The sequence below is a fragment of the Leptonotus elevatus genome, chromosome 17 (genome assembly GCF_054856555.1).
Source record: "Leptonotus elevatus isolate MCC_2025b chromosome 17, RoL_Lele_1.0, whole genome shotgun sequence".
Lineage (NCBI taxonomy): Eukaryota > Metazoa > Chordata > Actinopteri > Syngnathiformes > Syngnathidae > Leptonotus > Leptonotus elevatus.
Genome location: NC_141255.1, coordinates 4,163,895 through 4,185,665, shown reverse-complemented (window position 1 = coordinate 4,185,665; position 21,771 = coordinate 4,163,895). Strand labels below are relative to the sequence as shown.

At 42.8% G+C, this 21,771-nt stretch overlaps 1 protein-coding gene across 6 annotated transcripts in view; it reads right to left on the bottom strand.

The window, feature by feature from the left end:
• kdm6ba (lysine (K)-specific demethylase 6B, a) overlaps positions 1 to 21,771 on the bottom strand; it is a 55,368-nt gene that overhangs the window by 22,180 nt on the left and 11,417 nt on the right. For 3 of the 6 annotated variants that reach the window (XM_086059293.1, XM_086059300.1, XM_086059294.1), the window contains one exon: positions 3,540 to 3,601. The exons of 1 other annotated variant lie outside the window; for it this stretch is intronic. The gene's annotated coding sequence lies outside the window, so the exon portion shown is untranslated. Of the gene's footprint in view, positions 1 to 3,539; positions 3,602 to 15,002; positions 15,211 to 15,285; positions 15,365 to 21,771 lie in introns of those variants that run through there. 2 more of the 6 variants (XM_086059297.1, XM_086059295.1) reach the window with 2 other exon arrangements.

Below are 21,771 nucleotides of genomic sequence, written 5' to 3'. Positions count from 1 at the left end.
CTGGACTTAAAAACCGAAGGAAAACAAATGATAAAAATGAATAACTTATGGCATTATTAAAAAAATGATTAGCTTCTTAAAACAGTAAAAAGTGTATGTAAACTAATGTCACTTTAGAATTAAAGTATCTGTAGTTCTGACTTTAAGATAAACCTACTCATAACCAGTAAAAACAAAAACAAAAAGAGAGAGAATGCCTTATACATGTTTTTGAGGAAAATATGCTTAAAGCAAGTGAAATTATTTTTGGTGTCTAGAATCATCATCATCCATTGAAATGAATAGAAATGCCATTAATCCGTTCCAAGTGTCTCAAAAAACAGAACACAAATATTTGTATTGTGTTTAATAGCACTTAAAATGGTACTTTATAAAAGGTTCTAGCAATAACACATGAGTTAAATAGAATGTTAAAAATTTAAAAGTCAGTGCATCATGATTCATTCATACAACAGGCAGACAAATGAAGAAGAGTTTCACAAATACTAAGCAGTAATTTTTGCCATTTTTGGAGAAGCTATAGTATTATAAGATTGTCTGTCTGCCTACATATTGCTGCACTGTTGTTCAAATAACACCACCACATAGATGCTATTCTTAGCCAGTCTATGGCATTTCCGATTATATGTTAGCATTAAGCTAAATGAACTTCTCTAAAGCAAAGTTTTGCGGTTGTTTTAACCCATACGCGTTATTCTCTTTGTTTTATAATTGTGACAGTAAACTTCAAATGGGTGCGACAATAAAGCTTCAAATCTCTTCTCTGATGAAGTCAAGGCAAAAATAATCAGCCAAATGACAGCTTGTATCTTGAAAAATACGCAAGTCAGATCACTCGCATCTCAAGGCACTAGATGCTAACAAAATTAGCATGTGTTACAATATCATGCCTCGGAATAGCTGTGTCAGCACCAATAAAACATTAGACCGTGCACTGACTGCTCCACTAATTTTATAAACAGCTAAAGAAGGTCAACCTGGGAAGCTATGATAATGTCAAAGACTGTCTTTTCCTGATTACAAGTCAAGGTCGCACCCATAATTCTTCAAAAAGTGTTCCTTTCACACAGCAGGCAAAGATCATCTCTGAAGCACAGAATGTGCCTTTCTCACAGGCCACACACATTTCTATCCCATGCAGTCATTTTGGCACTCTGTAACAACAGCAGAGTGTGTGTTGCATGTTTGTAAACATAAAAGCGGCTATACTTAGCAAGCCCCGGCTCAGCGGGACAAGGAGCTGCAAAATTATCAGGGAGAACGGGAGGATGATGCAGAGAGGATGACATAAGGAATAAGAGCTCAATAACTCGGATGGCACACACTCGCACGGCTCCATTTGGTCCTGGTGACAAAGGGGGGAAAATGTAATAAGAACATTGTGAGCAACCTTTGTGCCTCAACAGTTGTGTTGGCTCACATGACAACAAGTGGCCTATTGACAACAGAAGATGTTTTGTAGGAAGGAGTAATGGAGTGTGTGCATGTGGCACTAGGGTCCATGGGACTCCATTGTCAAGAGGTCCTAAACAAATAAGTAGCACATTGTAGTATGTACAGTGAACCTACTAAGTTGCAGTTATATTCGCTGTTCCTGCAAAGCAAAGATAATATTATGCCTCCGAGTATTGTTGTATGCTTGTTGCATGTGCGTCGGCCCCGAGTGTGCTAACTTGCTTGGAGGTTTATCATTTATCTATGCTTAATTTCATTAAACCTCTACGGCGTTTTGCATAATGTTAGCATTAAGCTAGCCCACGTTTGTGAGGCAATTTGATCTCATTAGCATGCTAGCAGAATTGCCCGAGTCAATGTGCTTGCCCTTAAAAATGGCTTTTCTTTATATCTGTGTAGTATTAACCAGGTCATGTAAATCCGCAAATATTGAATTGAGGCAAGTTGACTCTTCTTGTTAGTTGAATTTGTTGTCTTTTTTCTTGTTTTCCAAAAATGTTCAGAAATAACTCAGGCAATTTTGCTATTAGGCCAATGCCATAGTTAATACTTAAAACTATTAGTCTAACGATAAACAGTAGTTCATAATATATCATAGTAGTACTAGTACTCACAAAAACATATATATGAAGCTTGTATAGTGCTTGTCAGAATATTCAGACACTTTACACAAATCCGAAAACAAAAAAAACAGTAAGAAGAACTCTAGCTAGCCAGCTAGCTAACTCGAAAAAGAAGGCACAGTTCCCAGGTAACATGGATTCACGGCACAGAGACAGGTGTAAACCTGCTCGGCCTCTTACTTTTGGCCACGGTATGAAAGTCCTGGTAAACGGTATACACTGAACGCATCTGGAACGCATCCTCTATGATAAAAAGGGGTTCACTGCACCCTAAAATGTGTGTGCACAGTAAAAAAAAATATTGTTCAGGCCCAGCCACCTCATGATGAAAGGCTTATGATTTTATGACTGGCAGATGTGGGAACACACACAGTACGCACCCCACACATGACATGGAATGACAATATGAAGCCGCAACAAAGGATGCCAAAGCATGGCAATCAGTCGTGGAGGTCCAACTTTGTGTGTGGCTCAGTGAGCGACAACTGCAAGGTTATCACCCCGATATTGACGTGTGCAAAGGAGGGAGAGCAGGGGACCATGTGTGTGTGTGTAATGCGTTTAATTAAAGACAACGGCTCCGTTTTCACACTCTCATAAACATATACACTTAGCAGAAATTCCCGCCACACCAGCTGTATATAATTCCACAAATAAACCCAAAAAAAAATGAAGCCTGCACGGCAGCTTGTGTGCTTGTAGGAGACCGAGTGTCCCCCGCTACAGATGGTGCTTTTCTGCCTCTCATATGGAGGCTGGTGTGTGGGACCACGCATGAGTGTGAGAGAGACAGCGTGAGTCAGCCTTTTGGGTACACTGAGATACTGACAGACACAATAATGAGAATAATGACGATAATAAAAACAGCCAACCCCAGCTACCTCACGACTCATCAGGGACATCAATGCTAATCTATTAGCGCCTCAATGGCATTTCGCATATGTCAGCGCTAAGCTAGTGTCTTTTTTGTTATGACAAAAGTGAATGTTTTGGTGTTGAAACATGATATTAGAGGATACAATATGAGGCCAGTCATTAACTTGTCCGATTTCATGAATGAAACTGAAGGCGATGACGCAATTGTGTCACTCCTCACGTAGCCAATATGAAGGCCTGCTCGTGCCAATCTGTTTTTGAAATCGGTTTGTTACATAGTTAAGTTCAGCCACTACGCCATTAAAAACATTTGATGTGGTCTCTCTGTATCAAATTCCGACGTTAAAGCTTCCTGTACACCCATATTTGGCACAGTGCAAAAATACCTGGCTAATAATCCACGACAAGAGGCCACATGAGCACACGTTCGACATCTTACACAACTCTGGGTGTGTGAGATATTGTCAGTCGTCCACACGCACCCAATTATTACACAACCCGCTTGCAACACATTTGGCGTCGTTGGTGCCAAAAGAGCCATACGCATATTTAAGTACATAGCAAAGAAAGAGGAAGCAGCCTTACCACGTGACCATGGGTATTGTAGTCTGTCTAGTTCACCAGGCCACCATCATACATTCCATCTCCTAAAGAAAAAAAAAACAAAACATGCAAAGATTTAAAAGCAGTAGAAATAATAGGAGCTTCCTTTACTGACTTTCCTAAACATCCGAAACTGAGGTATTGGGTTCAACGTTTATGGCAAGTGTATGTGGCTCATTTATAGTGTTAATGCAATGCCGCTTGGCAAGAGCAGGTGGCCCCCTGTGGCATCACCTGTGATATGTGTTCATGTCACAAACGCACCCACACACGTTGTCCTCAAATGACACTCCTCCCCCTCCCTTCCTCTTAAAACTTCCCATAGAAACCATGATCAAGTCAAACAGACACAAATCAAGACTGTCGCCAAAATAATTTGTTGTTTTCATAAAGGATAAAGAATATATGCATCTAAGTTGTGTTATGTTGACTGTCTGCATTATTTTGCTGTCCTGTTTGTGTTCAAATATCCGTTGCATGAAGCAACTTTGTGTGCCGCAGCCTGGGGTGCCCTGCGTGCATGTGTGAGACAGCTTTGTCAATACAGACGCACATACAGTTGGCCTAGCTCCACTGATCTGGCAGCTTGGAGGGTCAAAGCCTCCTGACCTTTGAACTGGAGTTCAGAGGTCTCACCCTTCTGCGCCACAGCTGACCCTACTGTCGTGCACATGTGTGCGCAGGTGGGCGACTATTTGCGTAGCACGCATTCCCACGGCAACACGGTCATAAAACGAATTAGGTAAGTAGAAAACAAGCAGGGAAAGATTGTCATGGAAGTGCCACAATCTTGAAGCCACTCGGTTGTGATTGTGAAGGAGATGCTCACATGACCAAGGCGTTGTATCATAAACTGAGTCAAGAGCCTTTTGACTAAAGGTTAACTAGCAAGGCCTTCTCTGCATTTACAACCTATATGTAAATATTTGGTTCATGAAATTTCATTGATCTATTCTAGGGCTGCAGCTATTCAATATTTTTGTATTTGGGTATAATACTGAAAATTCTATTGAATCAAGTATTCAGACAAAATATTTTTCACTTAATAATGAATGACAATTAGATAATCAGCAACATTTCTGAAATTTAAATTGTACATAGCAGCACACTGTATTTTTTGTTGTCTAGAACTATTAGTAATATCAGAGCCATAGTAGCGCTTTTGCCGGCTAAAACAGCACATTTGAGTAAGCATACTTTGTTCAAATGGATCAGTAGGAAGTGCAACTGTGTCAGGATGTCAGCATTCGAGTTACTTTTGCCTATTAAACTGCCTTTGAAAAGTAGTCCGACGGTTGCTGTCATCTTACGAGCAGTCACTGATAGCGGCTAGCGGCTAACCACTAGCCGCCTACGCCGGAAACTGGCTCATATTATACAATGACAGCGCCGTAGTTGATTAGCATTTATTTTTAGCGTCTTTAATTATCGATTGAACATGATTTGGGGATGAAGTTGCTGTACTGGGCACTTGCTGTTTGCTGCTAGCCATTAGCCGCTAACACCGGCAACTGGCCCATATTAAACAATAACAGCGAAGATAATTAGAGTTTCTCTTTAGCATCCTTAATGATCCATTGAACATTATTTTGGGATGACGTTGCTGCCAGCATATACTCGGCACTTGCTGTTAGCTGCTAGCCACTAGCCGCTACGACTGGCAAGTCTGGCCCATATTATACAATTAACAGCACAATTAATTAGAGTTTATTTTTATCATTCTTAATTATCGATTGAACATGATTTTGGGATGACGTTGCTGCCAGTTTATACTGGACACTATCTACTAGCTGCTAGCCACTAACACCGGCAACTGATCCGTATTATACAATGGCCGCGTCATTAGTTAGCGTTTCTTTTTAGCATCTTTATTTATCGCTTGAACATGATTTTGGGATGACGTTGCTGCCATCTTATACTGGGCACTTGCTGTTAGCTGCTAGCCACTAGCTGCTAACACCGGCAACTGGCCTATATTATACAATATGACAGCGTAATTATTTAGCTCTTTTATTTTTAGCATCCTTTATTATCGAATCGATGTTGGTGACAACTATACAGTTGTGCTCATAAGTGTACATGTGGGCTACAAAAGCTAAACTTGATGACTCAAAAATGTGACGAACCGTCACCTAAATTGACATGAACACCTCTACTCATGTCCACTTCAACCTCTTGAAATATCAAAACAATTGCCACAGCATTTTGGATTTTATCCGCATTAAGCCTTTTTTCACCATTTTTGTGCTCATAAGTTGACATATTACCCATATGGTATGAGCACAACTGAACATGAACAATTGTCATTGCGACTGGCTTGCAGCCTCAAAGTCAAAAAGCGTCATTCGGAATGACCATTTGTCGTCTGCTCTGTGAACTTTAAACCACCACCAAGCAGCAGGCGGCGTGTGCAAGCCCACATGGCGTGAGCGGAGTTAGTCAGCGCTGATTCAGTGGCTGCCTTCAAGTTGGGCCAGCATGTCTCATGTCTTCATCAGACGCACAGGAGCTCTCTCCCGCTCTCTCACACACACAAAACAGCAGGCGGCCGTTACATTCCGAGCTTTCTACACGCATTCGCTTCACATTTACGCTGGCAAAAGCCTCAAACGAACATGACTGAACAAAGCTTTTGACACAAGAAGCGCCATTTTATCTGATTTGGGAGTGCATGCTAGGTCACGTTTGTCGCTCTCTGCCACAACCGCCAGTCAGTGCGCGCGCCAGTCCGGATATGGCAGAGCTACAGACATGTCAGAGGCGTGTAAGGCCCACATGTGGCTGGGGCGGTTTTACTCGTGACCCTCAGCAAAAAAGGTCACGCGAGCACTCCTACAGACTTCGGAAGGAGGAGGAGGAGGGTGGCAGTCAGACTTTGCCACGCACACAGCAGACATGTAGGAAGAGAGACAGATGTTTGTTTTTATATTTGCTAAAAATAACATGACACAGACAGCAACGCTATGGGGCGGGGGGTGGGGGTATGACGATCCTGACAACTTCTAAAGCTTTGTTTTTTTTAGAGCTTTTTGAAATATGCAAACACTAAGAAATTATTTACAAATAAACCAACAACAATTCTTATCACTCACCACTTAATGAAGATAATATGCTGTAAACATGCATATATTCTTTATCCCCTGCTAAGAATGCCCAATATTAGTGCAGTTGACTGAGAAATTGTACTAGCCAAGGCACGCACATCAGAAAGAGCAGCCCAATGTTCATTGAAGTGAATCAGAAAATTGCTATTTTTCTTATTTTAGGTGAAAGTCAACCTTAAACATTTCTTGACAATAATATGTTATATGTGATCTCATTAGTCTGAACATGACATTTTGATTAATATTACATTTGTGGAATATGAGTTATGACGCAAAATCCAGCTGTTTTCTTCCATCTCAGGAGGCGGCCATTTTGCCACTTGCTGTTGACCGACGATGTTATCAATGTTACTCAGGGCTCAGGCGACGACCAATCACAGCTCACCTGTCATCTGAAGCTTTGCTGTGATTGTTTGTGACCTGAGACCTGAGCAACATTGACGTCATCTTCAGTCGACAGCAAGTGGCAAGATGGCCGCCACCTGAGATAGATAAAAACGGCTGGATTTTGCTGCTTAACTCTTATTCCACTAACGCAATATTAACCAGAATGCCATATTTAGACTAGCGGGGCTGTGTAGAACATATTATTGTAAATATGTACAAAATGAAGTGGTCATCTTGGACTTCACTACACACACACACAGCTAAAGGCACAACTAAAAACCACAGCAGATGACAGTCATGTGACAAATCATGAGTGCAGCCCTCCCAGGCATTAAAACGACATCCAATGAGGCTTTGTGAGCAAGAACAACACAGTTACGGTTTCTTCAACTGAGACTCACACAGTCCGGCTGGCTGCCAGCGTGCCTCGACTCGCTTTCCCACACAAGCCTGTCCCCTTTTTCCCTTCCAAATGTTTCTCTTCTTTTTATGACAAAAGCAAAAACTGTTCTGCGTCACTGAATGTTATTGTTTCAATTTGATGTACTTTGGATCACGTACTGTACGTGTGGGACACGCGTCCGGCCAAGCCTGTGCAAGCATGCAATACACAGTGTTGTACATAGCAATTAGGATGACTCAGGGATGCTTTTTACGTGTTCTCTACACGCAATTATACACTAAAAATGTTTTACCCTAAATGTAGTGAAAAACCAAGAATAACCTTTTAAAAAAAACTTGACATAAGTCCACTAGTTTCAAAGGGCTGCAGTTGGCTGTGAAGCTCTACAGGACATACATAAACAAAAAAAAGATGGTAATTTTGAATGTGAGGGTACATTCACTGAAAAATAAAATAAGATTTTTTTTCTAATTCAAAACAGCAGAGGCCCCAGAATTGAACCCTGTGGAACACCATATGTTCCGTTATACATGTGAATTTATATTGCACATAGTCGTCCGACCACTTTCTTTTTTTTGCTTGACATAAAGTATAAAAGGATGACCACAATGTACCATCACAACAAGCACAAGTCGGCCAAGCGGGGGCGTATCATCATTAAGAGTCATGTGGGTGTCTTGACCTCTGCCGAACCCCTGAGCCCGGCTCACCGAACCCCTCGGGTTTGATCGAACGAGGTTAAGAACCACAGCCTCAAAGCATAGACAAAAGTGTTACAAGCTAAGACTCATCTATATGGCATGTGAGCCCCAAAATGGCTCACCACTCACAAATCAGTCACAGTTGCCATGGAAATACTACTGCATCTTTACATGTACACATCCAATACATGTCTTTGTGTGTGTGTTCTTCTGTGCGTGTGTTTGTCCTTGGCCAGCTGCACAGAGCAGAGGAAATGAGGTGGAACCCAATCTGGTGTTCACCTGTTTGTCTTTTTCTCAGGAGGGGCCTCAAACACACACATGAAGACACACAAAATTGCATTTCTCTCACCGAGTCTTCCTGCGCAATTTCGACACAAGCAAAACAGGATCGCATCCTGATACAGGAAGCTCGTCGGACAGCGGCGGAGCGGGAGAAGCGCAGGAAAATGCCGGGGAGCAAGAGAGAGAGATTGGTATGCGGGGGGTTTACTCTGGGACGCCAGAACCCGGTGACTTGACACAGATGCACTCTGCTACTGTGCACGGAGGCAGAGGAGAGGTGGGGGAGGGTGATGGTGCAAAAGGAGCGACTGTGATGAAAAGGAGGGTGGAAGAGAAGAAAGAGGGATGGCGTGTGGCGATGCAGAGAGATGCTTTGTATCAGTCAAGCATTATGTGATATTATTTTAATTAGGAAAATAATCTAATTGTGTGATTTTATTTTTTTTGGTGTCTGTCACACAAAGAGCTTCTAGCTCATATTAAGAGGGGGAGCACATCTGGAGCCATTCGCCAACCCTGTGCCAAAGTCATTTGGACCCCAGCTCTCTGCTCGTTAAAGTGTGTCAGGAGGTCAAGTTAGCGCGACGTCACACAACAAATAGAGGGCGCTATGTCGACAATCAAGCACAGATGAGTCAGAAAATATGCAGGATTTTCAAGTAACCATTACAGGCACATTGACATTATTTCTTCCCACTGCAGCATTCTATATATTACCATACATATATACAGGCAAACCATCAGTCTGCCATCCTTCCCGTAACACCTGCCAGACCGACACCAAGGTCACACACCTCAATTACCCCACGCACGCACACAAAGAGCGAGCGCACGCGACATCAGAGAGGGAGCGCGCGAGAGAGGGTGGAGTGGAGCGAGAGCAGATTTCACGCTAGCATGAACACCGGCTAACACGCGCCGGCATTGCTGACATTTTATTTATGATGTGCAATGTTGGGGACCTGCCCTCTCCTCTCTTCTCCCACTTTCGCCTGAGTGTGGTTTCCCAACAAACCAAAAAAAAAAACATAGATGCAGCTTGTGGAAAAAAACGCTTTGATAATTAATCTTCCCATGAGGAGTTTCAAATCAAAATTGTAGTTACATAAATGTTAAAAATTGAACAATTTCACAGAATAATCAAGCTTGGCACGACAATCTCTGCAGCTGTTAATTCATGGGTTTGAACAGTTGACAAATGGAAACTTAACATTTAATGTCAGACAGCAAAATCCACCCGTTTTTATCCATCCCAGGGGGCGGCCATTTTGCCACTTACTGTCAACTGAAAATGACATCACGGTTGCTCAGGTCAGATAGCGACCAATCATGGCTCAACTTACGAATGTCACGTGACCAAACTCGGAAAAACAGGTGAGTCGTGATTGGTCGTTACTTGAACCCTGAGCAACTGTGATGTCATTTTCAGTCGACAGCATGTGCCAAAATGGCCGCCCCCTGACATCGATAAAAATGGCTGCATTTTTCTGCTTCATTTATATTCTACACATGCAATATTAGTCATAATGCCGTGTTTGGGCTAGTGGGGTCACATTCAACATATTGTAAAAAAAAAAATGTGGGGGCTGACTTGCCCTTTAAAAAGGATTTAGGAAGTGAATAAAAAAATAATAGCACCCATTGTGGACAGAGTAAAGTACATCCAAAAAAATATATCTTTCCTTTCAAAAATCTGCTGTCATGAGCATTTTAGAGCGCCTCATTGCTAGCAGTGAGTGCATGTAGGGTCTTGGGCTGGCGTGGCTGCTTTAAGACCTCTATACGCCAGTCAGACGTCGGATCGCTCTGATTGGCTGTTAGCTAGCGAATATGGGAGTACATTGTGAATGAAAAAGATAGCGGTATGCTTCGTTTACATTTTTATATCCCGCCTCTCTATAAAGCTTTCCAGTTGTCTTTTTCTAACAATGAGGAATAGTGACTACTGCCGCCGGTGGTAGGGAGGGGTATTACTTCTCAATTGAATCCTTCAAATTTGGCATGCTGTGTCAAATTTTCAAAGACACTTTTCACCTTACAGGGACTTTAAAATGTATTAAAAAGTGCATACTGCCTGGAGTAAAATTGCTGAAAGCGTATCGGATGAGTACAGTCGGGGGAAATTAAAGTACCCCACCTCCACCATCTCTTAAAACTCACACATGCCCTCCTCTGATCTCTGCAATCGACACCATCTGATCACAGTCACAAACCCTTTGGACTCCACACAGTGAGAGTTTGGACAGCTGACACAGGACTTACGGAGGGGGCGATGGCAAGAAAAGAAAGAAAGGGGGATGATAGAGAAGAGGAGGGCGAGGAAATAAGAGAAGGCTGCGGGGAGACGAAGATGGAGGCGAGAGGGAGGAGGGTGCAGACAGACCGGCAGGAAGATGGAGGGGCTCCGATCCCCGAGACAGATCATGTTAAGAGTCAGTGGGTGGGGGTGGGGGTGGGGCGGGGGCGTCTGCACACAAGCAGAATGAGACCAATAAAAGGTCAAAGTGCACCTACAGTCCCAGATATTAAAACACAACAACGCTGAAATCTCATAGGCGCAAATAAAAGTACAGCAATCAATTCGACCTTTATGGCTTGCGGCGGGGTCAAGGTTCGTGGAACTGGGTTAAAGGGACAGAACGGTGGAGGAAGCCGTCCATGTGCACAGGTGGGCCACCAAAATGGAGTCACATATAAACGCCATCAATCCGTTTAAGACAATCAGGTTAATGCATTAGCGTAAGCTGATCAGCTGCATTGATTGAAGGCGGGGGCAGGGTCACGCTTATGTCATGGGCTCTTTCATTTGTGTGTGTGCTAGTAATGCATTGAGAGGGAAAGTGTGTGTGTATGTGTGTGTGTGTGTTCGCAACCAGTAAGACCAGTAGGACAGGGCTTGTCGGAATACTTTCGCTGCAGCGCACATGAAAGACTCACTTTTCATTCATAACACACTCATGCTGATGTTTGTTTTTTTTGCCACACAAATACATACAATTACAGTGGTGCCTTGAGATATGACTCATTTCATGACTACATTGAATTGTATGTTTTTAGATAAGACGTTCTTTAAATGCATTAATGATTAAATTAAAAAATATATATTTGAAAAATGTCAGGTCCAATTTTTTAAGTTGTTAAAAAAGGCGAAACGAAAGGTAGATGAAAAAGTTTTTTTGAATGACCTAAACATGTCCAAAACAACAAGGGAAACATCCAAATCCTGCAGGACCGAGTTGGCCCACCCCCTGCTATAAAATGTCCAAAAAGAACAAAATGTCTCTGGAATTGCTTAACTCATTTGCTCCCAAAGACACATAAATACGTTCTATTTAAAATAATTTAAGTGTCCCAAAGACGTATTTATATGTTGTTGTTTTTTTATGCTAAAGCATACAGAAGGCTTTGATGCAGCCCTCTCAATTGCAGAGAACGGTTGAATAAATGATAGTTCTCTATCTCTAATCTTTCTTTTGGTAGGTTCCATGTTTTTATAGCAATAAAAACCAATATTATGTGGGCCTTGCAAAAATCAGTCAAAATCCAATAAAACAGCCAAGAGTGAAGGGGGTTGCTTCAGTGAAAATGGCTGGGAGTGAATTATGGCTCCAGACACATTTTTTGTTATTTATTTGGCCTAAAATGGCTCTTTTGACAGTAAAGGTTGTTGACCCCTGACAAGAGTGAAATGTAATGTCCATTGAATTGAAGCAAAAAGTCTAATTCTTTACATTTTTTTAATTACATCATTACTGTATGTTTTTATAAAACACAATATTACAGATTGGTATTCTTCTCATTAAAACACATTCCAAAAAGAGCTCTTGTTTTTTTTCATCTCCATTCATTTCAATGGTAAAAGTCCAACTGAGACAACTGATAAAAATCACAACAACAAAAAATCAAGCTCAGTACAGGCAGGGAATCCTCTCTCCTCTCCCTTTCCCAGTCCATCGGCGTGGCCGTGACCTCGCCTGTCCCTCCCATCTAGCCCCGCCCACCCGCGAGCTAATTACACACGCGGCTATCTCGTGCGCTCGCCATTAAAGCCAAAAAAGCGAATCTGCCTTGGCCCTTTGACAAGCGCATAATAGAATTAAGCACATAACGCTAATCCAAAGTGCACTCGGCGACCCGGCCAAGCCCTGGGAGTGTTTAGCGGCGGAACAAAATGCGGCTACTGTTTCGAGCATGTGTACAGTATGTTCCGCGGCTCAGATAGGATCATAAAGAACTGGCGGCGAGTCATGAAAAATATGCTCGCTCAACAAGCTGAAGGCTGTGCGCAATTCCATGCGTGTGCTGAATATTGCAACAAAGGCAGTTGGGGCCACCTATTCTTGTAGACACCTCCTGGATTGTTACCTCTGCATCACAAGGAGAATATGGTGGTGCCTTGAGATACAAGTTTATCTATTGAGTGACCACGATCCGTAAATCATAACACTCAAATCACATTTCCCCATTAAAATGAATGGAAATTCTATTAAACAGTGCCAGTCTCCCCAAAAAAACAAAAACTAAAAAATGTTGGTCATTTCTTTTTAAATCAAAATAGCTCACATATCAATGTAGCATATTCTACTTCATGAAAACGTAGAACAATTAAATTAAGAAATTCAATTTTTTTTTGCTTCAATTCAATGGACATTGTGTTGCTTCATCTGCTGTGTGCGTCTTGGCCACCCGGGGGCAGTATAATACAGACATACTGTACATTCTTCGCAAAGGACAAAGAATATATGCCTGTGAGTATTGGCATTTTATCTTCCGAGGGTTCCATAACTGTGACCCGCCATGCTAATTATTAGCATCTAAATGGCACTTTCAATTTTATGCTAACATTAAGCTAGAGCGGCCTTTCTTTAGGCAGTAAACAACATGTAATTCTCTTTGATGCTGGGAGCTTGTATCGAAGCAAAAATTAGCCAAATGATAGCTCAAATCTTTAAAAAACTTAGAAGTCGGCTCACTTTTAACTCAAGCCACCACTGTTATGTCCATTTAACAAGATGTCTATGATTGAAGTTTGCACGGCGGCATGACTTCCTGTGAAGATTTTCCCAGCGTTCCTTGCAAATGTGCATTTATTTACATGGCGAGTGCCCAGTTGTAGACACGGCGCCAGCCAGCTTCCCCTCACCTCCTCCACTGGCTGTCTGCCCCCCCCACCTCTGTTTTTAAACACAAGGCATCAGCCGGCCCCTTCCCCCGCTCCCTTTTCTCTTTTTCTTCTCCTTGCAGGCAGCACACTCAATCACCCCCCCCCCCCCACCGCCTCTCTTGCCATCTCAGCCTCCATTCCAATGAATGCACAATCTCCCCCCTTCAGCTGTGATGGGAGAGCCCCCACATGACCAAGGAGGGAGAACTGCAACATTTAAAAAAACAACAACAAAACACTGTCTTCTTCCACATCTCATCTGCAGGGGATAAGCAGGAAGTAGACAACAGTCATCATGTTCATGCAGAACCCGACATGTTCAGCTGTCAAAACCACAAAACTTTAACCATGTAAAATAAAATAAAAAACACGCTCCAAATAATCAACAATCTTGCCGTTATTCAGTCCCCGCACGCAAATCCTAATCACTTCCCGTGAATCGTAATTGAATATAGCGCGCATGTCAGATGACGTCATAATAACAACATAATAGATGCAAAGGAAGCAGCGGCGTAAACAGATTAGCGTAGCATTAGCATCCCGGGTTGTCAGATGACGGGCGACCCGGGCTGAACCGCGCCTGGCATGCCGCTACGGGATGACGGCAGCTGGACAGGAAGTGGCGATGGGATTTAAAGTTGGGAGGGGGGGGGGGGGGGTAGATGATGATGATGATGATGATGATGATGTTCCACTTCCGCTGGGGAGGAAGGAGCAAATTCCCCTCGGGTGGGCTGGGTGCAGCAAATGGAAAGGTGTCGAAGTGCGTGGTATCACTTTACAGTGTGAGATGTCTTTCTAGGAATCTTGAAACATGGGGACGGGGGATTAAATTAGGACACGCGCACACACACGCGCACACACACACGGATCATTAGCTGCAGGCAGACAGCAGAACAAGTGTTGTGTTTCTCACACTACACACGCCGGCTACTTTTAGCTCCACGCTGACCGCAGACCAGACGAGTGATCTGAACATGCTGAAAGGCCGCAACACGCTGCACCCGATGACACGCGCTCCCCCGTCAGTCCAGATGAAAGGAGGAAAAGAAGGGATGGGTGTGGAAGAAAGAAGAAAAAAGGTGTGAAGCGAGCGGGGGATTTAAATGCCCTCTCGTCCGCTCCTTTGTTCAAATTCCTGCTTTCAACGCAGCTGTGACAATTCCCAACGTTTCGTCCTGCTTTCTGGCTCCCGTCGCATGCACAAAAGTTTCGGGACGCCCCGTGACATAAACATTCCATCCACACACAAACCCAGCTGGAAGCACACAAGCTCCCTTTGTGCGGCATTCCTTCCTGCCTGCTAGCCTGCTAGCTTAGCTCCTCTCCCATCTGCTTCGCAACTTTCCCCCTCGGCTTTAGTCTGAGGGCCGGCCAGCCGGCGAGGAAAGCTCGGCTTACCATGGGAGACGGCGGGGAGGGGGAAGTCCAAACAAACAAACAAAAAAATCCAAAAGGGGGTCCGTGGGTTCGAGCGGCAGCCAGCTCAGCAGATTCCCAGCAGCTCTCCGGCGTCCCTGCTCTTGCCTCCCTGCACTCGCAGCTTTGTGTGCTGTGTGTTTTCCCTTTAAATTGCTCAGGCTGCCTCCCCCCACCGCCTTAGCTCGCTCTCACACACACGCGCGCGCGGAAACACACGCGCACACATGCATATATAGTCCAGCCAATGCACTAAAGCACTCACAGGAATGACTTTGTTGTCAAACGCATCTAGTAGTTGTTGACATAATCTTCCCCTTATTCCTCACATAAATCCTTTTTGTCCAAAATAGACCAAAAAAGCGTGACAGTGGCTTTTAGAGCTTTTGCCCCCCTCTCATGTATTTTTCTCCTTCTCACCCTCTCTCGATATTACATCTCACTTTTTTTTCTCCCATTCAGTAGTCAAACAAAGAAAGGAAAGGAACAGAGAGAGCTCACACACGCGCACAAACACACACACACACACACACACACATGCACAAGCTCTGAGCCCAACCCCCAGGTTTTTTTTCTCACTCCATGCCTTTTTCTAAACTGCACACACACACACGGATACACGCCAGCACCCCCCCCCCCCCCCCTCAGCCTGATCTGGCCTCGTTCTTATTCGTCTCCTCCCTCCCTCCCTCCCTCCCACCACCACTACATACTGTGTCAAGCAGATGGGATTGGAGAGCGCACACTACCTCCACGCCTCGCGTGCACGCCCGATGCGTGCATGCGCAAACCGGTATGGGTTAAGATCAGGCCAGGAAGCAGGTATGCATGTCTTGCATAATAGCGATAACAACACAATCACAATTAAAAAGTGACACTGTAGTTCGAAAGAAACCATGCTTAAAGCTAGCTATACGATGTGAAATATAAAGCAAACACACAGTGAATAGGAAATGACTTTGATCATGTGTAATAGCCTGTTTATTAATTAGTTATTACACTTTTGCTTTCACACTCAACATCTGTGATGGAACAAAACGTAGAACAATATATCCCAAAATGGTGAGCAGCATTGTATTATGAAAATGTACTGCTGAAAGAATGAGTACACTCAAAGGTGCTAAAAAATATCAATGACATCATTGACTTGGACTCTACTTTCATCGGATTATATTCGACAACCAAAAAATCTTTACTTCAACACTTGTTGGCATGTCACACACACACACACACTTCACTGTTTCCTCTAAAATACACACAAGCAGGCATGCACGCTGTCCGAGTGCCAGCCACGTGCGGGTTGAAGATGGAATTCCAGAGTCAGGAAAAAGGAGGGGGCAGCGAGAAAGAGATGCGTGATGATGCGATGGAAACTACAGCACGGGGCGGCTGCATGCACTCTCTGACCAGGGCAGCGGCTGCAGAAAATATAGGTGCTCCGACTGCACTCTCTGACTCCTATAGAGTCACCCCTCCCACACACACACACACACACACACCCAACTCGGCGCACCCGCTCCTTATGAGACTGCCGAACACTTCCAGACAGCACGAGTCGATCCATAAAAAAATAAATTAAAAAAACGGCAGCTGAGTATCTGCCAGCTGTGGCGGCTGCACACTGGCTGTACACATGCAGATAGTTACGAGTGCGTGAACGGTGCAACACAAACAGCTGCAAGAAAACACACACACACGCACACGCTTAAAGTTACAGTGGACCAAAAATGCCTAAATAAATAAATAAAGGTTAAAAATGGATATAAAAATATAATTAAAAAATTAAATCCACTATATATATATATATATATATATATTATTATTTTTTAAATATATATATATGTATATATATATATAGTTTTTTATTTTATTTGAATAATACTTTTTTATCCGTTTTTATTTTCACTTTTATTTTGGCATTTTTGGTCCTCCATAGTATCTACTAGTATCTAACGCAATGTTATTCTCATTTGTGATATAATATGTGTCATCAGGAAAATATTGCTCCGCTTCGGTCAAATGAGGACAAAGAGATCAAAGACAAGCAAGACGCGGCAAATCGATGACATTCTGTCACCTGGGCGGGGCTTAGGAGCCGCCGCAAACAAATATGACGGCACATTACATAATTCTCTGACTATATTGATTTATCATGTTACCGATCGGGCCCCCCCCCCCCGCCAGCCTGATAAAGCTTTTCTAGTATTTGTGTTGGAGCGAGAGAGAAGGGAAAGCAGATGGACTGATATGGGGTTGAAAAAGACGAGGCGATGGGACTAATCGCCGGGAATCATGGGATGCAGCCAAAGAGTCGGCGATAAAGCGGGCAGGCGATATTGGATAATGGAAGCAGACAAGAGGGGAAACAAAGCGTTTCGGAGAATATTTAATTGAGCGGCGATTGGAGAAAGGGAGGTCGGTGTGGTGGGGTGGGGGGGGGGCGTATGGGGGGCAATGACCTTTTTTGGAATCATTACATAAGAGTTGGTAGCATGGAAACTCACTGGGTTCGCAGGACAGATCAAATCAAAAGCTGAAATTCCATTGGGAAGGTCCTTCTCTGTTCTAACATGACAAAGCAAGAGGCATCACATCATAAGTCTCAAGTGTTACATAACTTGTAAGTCCCAAGTCACCATGGAAAAGCAAACGAGCAAGTCGAGTCAAGTCAGAAAATTGTGTTCAGTCACAACACATTTCCACATTAGCCGCTTTTTCAGTTGCTTACTTATGTTGGTTAGCTGACACGTTCACAATTATGTTTTTTTTTTTATCCTATACTCTCGCCCTCAATATTGTGATTGTGATGCGATTATTTTCAAGGTCCTCGTCCCATGTATTATATATATATATATATTTTTTTAAATAAACACAAGTAATAAGTTATTCTGTATCAACAAACAATATCAGATTTACTATACAGAAATATTTGGGTCTTGCAGGTTAGGCTTACAACAAATGAACCATAAATTCATACCAATACCAATTCCTAAAATTGTGTTCAGTCATGTGAACGGAGTGAGTTTGGTGTGGAAAAAAACCCTGGCAAACGTCTATCGCAATACCAACGATGAAACAAATGGCGCTCAATGGGCCACAGACTCTTGAAAAGATCAGTTAATTGCCAGTTAATGTTTAATGAGCAACAACCGTGTTCAATCAGCAATGCCTAGGAGCACATCAAAACATACACACGCACACACACGCACACGTTTTTGCCGCTACATGGCTAACTAGCGCCTAACTGATTTATTTAGCTGGTATTGAGTGTTTAAAAAATGGTCAGATAAGTATTAAATTATTATTAGTTATCATTAATAGTATAATATTAATACTACTATTTATTAAATCAATTTATATTAATTCATTCTTCAAGTGTAAGTCAACCTTAAACATTTTATTGACAATATGTGACCTCACGAGTCTAAACGTGACATTCTGATTAATATTACATTTGTGGAATATGAGTTATGAAGTAAAATCCAGCCATTTATATCCATCTCAGGGGGCGGCCATTTTGCCGCTTGCTGTCGACTGAAGATGACATCACAGTTGCTCAGGGCTGTGGCAACGGCCAATCACAGCTCACCTGTTTTCTGAAACTGAGCTGTGATTAGTTGTTACCAAAGACCTGAGCAACTGTGATGTCATCTTCAGTCGACAGCAAGTGGCAAAATGGCCGCCCCCTGACATGGATAAAAATGGCTGGATTTTGCTGCTCAGCAACGCAATATTAACCAGAATACCTTATTTAGACTAGTGGAGTTGCATAGTATGGAGGACTAAAACTGCCAAAATTCAAAATAAATAAATGACTAAATAAATAAATGACTAAAAGTGAAAATAAAAACAGATATAAAAAATATAACTTCGGGGAAAAAAAAGTATAAATGGAAATAAAAACGACAAAAAAAACATGTAAATAATTTTTGAATTATATTTTTTCTATCCATTTTTATTTTCACTTTTAGTCATTTATTTATTTATTTAGTCATTTATTTAGGGAGCGGTCCTAAGCTTGTCTTGTTTTAGGACCGCCCCCTCATTTGAATAACATTTCGTCTTGGCAGTATGGACCAAAACTGCCAAAATAAAAAATAAATAAATGACTAAAAGTGAAAATAAAAACAAATATAAAAATATAATTCAAAAAGTAAATACAAATGTGTGTGTGTATATATATGATTTAATTTTCGAATTATATATTTTTATTTATATTGTATCTGTTGTTTTTTCACTTGTATTCATTTATTTATTTCTAATTTTGGCAGTTTTGGTGTTACATAGCATAGGACATATTATTGTAAAGTTTTTTTGTTGACCTTTTTACATTGTTTGAGGTACAAACAATACCAAACGCAATGTAACCCACAGACAAAGAAGAACAAACAAAAAGTACTGAGCAGAATTAGGGCACACATACACTTTAATCACACGTCTTCCGACACAACAACACCGCACACGAGCGACACGAAGACCACAAGCAAACAAACAAGATAGTAGCGTTGTGATGTCATGCAGCGCAACGACAAATCAGTGCAGTCGCCAGCTTGTTTTGCCGGAACGGCAAAAGTGGGACAGGATGAGATCAACGCAATCTGACACAGATGTGTGACAACATCTTACATGATTTGAAAGCCCTGCCATGTTGTGTGAGCAGCCTTGTCAATAAACACGGTTAAATGGAGCTATTTCAAGCGATTGTTTGCTTCATTTGCCAAGACCGAAGCAATCATTTCAGGTAAACGCTTAAATATTTCATCATCCGCAATTTACCGTAGATAATCCCTCATGGTTTGGAATTCCTCCACAGATTATCCTTTGGTTGAACAATGAAGAATGCAGAGGGGGGAATCTTGGTTTTTAGTCTGCGAATCTTGCTGGGCTTGCATTTCCCCCGCGGACATGCTTTGTGCACTCGCTCTATTGACAACCCCCTAGGTTTTTTTTTTTTCCATTCCTTTCTAGGTATGCACTGTAGGTAAGCCACAACAGCCCGGGGGGCGCGTCACAACACAGTGAAGGGAAAAGAGAGCAAAGAGGAGCCCCGAGACGAAGCCTTGAGGCACTCCATCCTGGCGGCTTCTCTTCATTCAAAAGCCTTTTAAACACCATCGCCCACGACAAGCCCCGGCGCCCCCAATTTTACCGAGTGGAATGTACAGTGGGAGCAGCTCGCGTTTCACGGCAATGGCGGGGGGAGCCCCGTGAACCCGGCGGGGTGGGTATCCGGCTGGATTCCCTGCATAGGAGGGAAGGGTGAGTGAGTTTAGCTGCTATTTTTAGGCCAGATGGGAGCGCCTGGATTTAAAGGCCTCACACATCTGCATGTCACGTCGCTAATCTCGTTTAAATAATGTGGGAGGGGGGGGGGGGCTCCCTCACACACCTGCAGGAATCAACACCTCACGCCAACGCCACATTTCTCTTGATCTCTTTCGTTTGCCGCCGTCGCTATGACATCTTGCTCTGCTCAGTCTGTACATGGAACACACCAGTGAGAGAGAAAAAAACATATTTTGCTGACAAAGCGGATTAAACACCACAAGCAGAGGAGCTTTTTTTTAAAGGCCGGCGAGGGCAGCCTGTGATTTACGTCTCCTAATAAGTCCTCAGCTCACTTACTTTTATGATGCCATCATTATGAGTTATAGCGCGCCTAATGAGGGCGGCGGCCATGTCCTTACAAGCGTCCCCGGCTCCGGAAAATTGTTGGCTCAAGAAAGGGCGCACAAAAGGGCGGGATTCAAACGGCGGCTGGTCAACGGTGGCCATAAATAACGAGAGATGCTGCAAGTTAGGGAGAATGAAACGATTCAAGGATGCACAAGTGTGTGAGTTTCTCGGGCCCGTTGCTAGGATACCTGTTCGAGGCACGTGCAAGTCTGGCCCTGAACTTTGACCTCACCAGACACTTGCTTTTTCCTCAACCATCAATACTCTTTTGAAAAACAATAAAAATGAATTAAACAGCAAAATACACATTACAGGGGACGGCCATTTTGCTACTTGCTGTCGGCTGAAAATGACATCACAGCTAAGAAAACGACCAATCACTGCTCAGCTTGTGAATATCACAACCAAACTCAGAAAACAGGTGAGCCATGATAGGTTGTTACCCGAGGCCTGAACAGCTGAGATGTCATTTTCAGTCAACAGCAAGTGACAAAATGGTCGCCAGCTTGAGATGGAAGTCAACACAAAAAACAAAAATTCTTGACAACGATACGTTCGATGCAGCCCCACTAGTCGAAATATGGTATTCTGGTTAATATTGCGTTAATGGAATACGAGTTAAGCAGCCGTTTTTATCAATATCAGAAGGCGGTAATTTTGTCACTTGGTGTCGAATGAAAATGAGATCACAGTGACTCAGGTCTCAACAACCAATCACAGCTCAGCTTCAGAAAACAAGTGAGCTGTGATTGGTCGTCGCCCGAAGCCCTGAGCAACTGTGCTATTCATCTTCAGTCGACAGCAAGTGACAAAATGGCCACCCCTCAGATGGAGAACAACGGCTGGATTTTGCTTCATAACTCATATTCCACAAATGTAATATTTATCAATCAGAATGTCATGTTTAAACTAGTGAGGTCACATGTAACATACTAGACTAAGTGCAATTCCTGCAGAAATTGCGTGGGAATGCTAATAGCTGAATGCTAATAGCTTAATGCTAATAGCTTAATGCTAATAGCTTAATGCTAATAGCTTAATGCTAAGCTGAATGCTTATGAAGTAAATTGAAAGA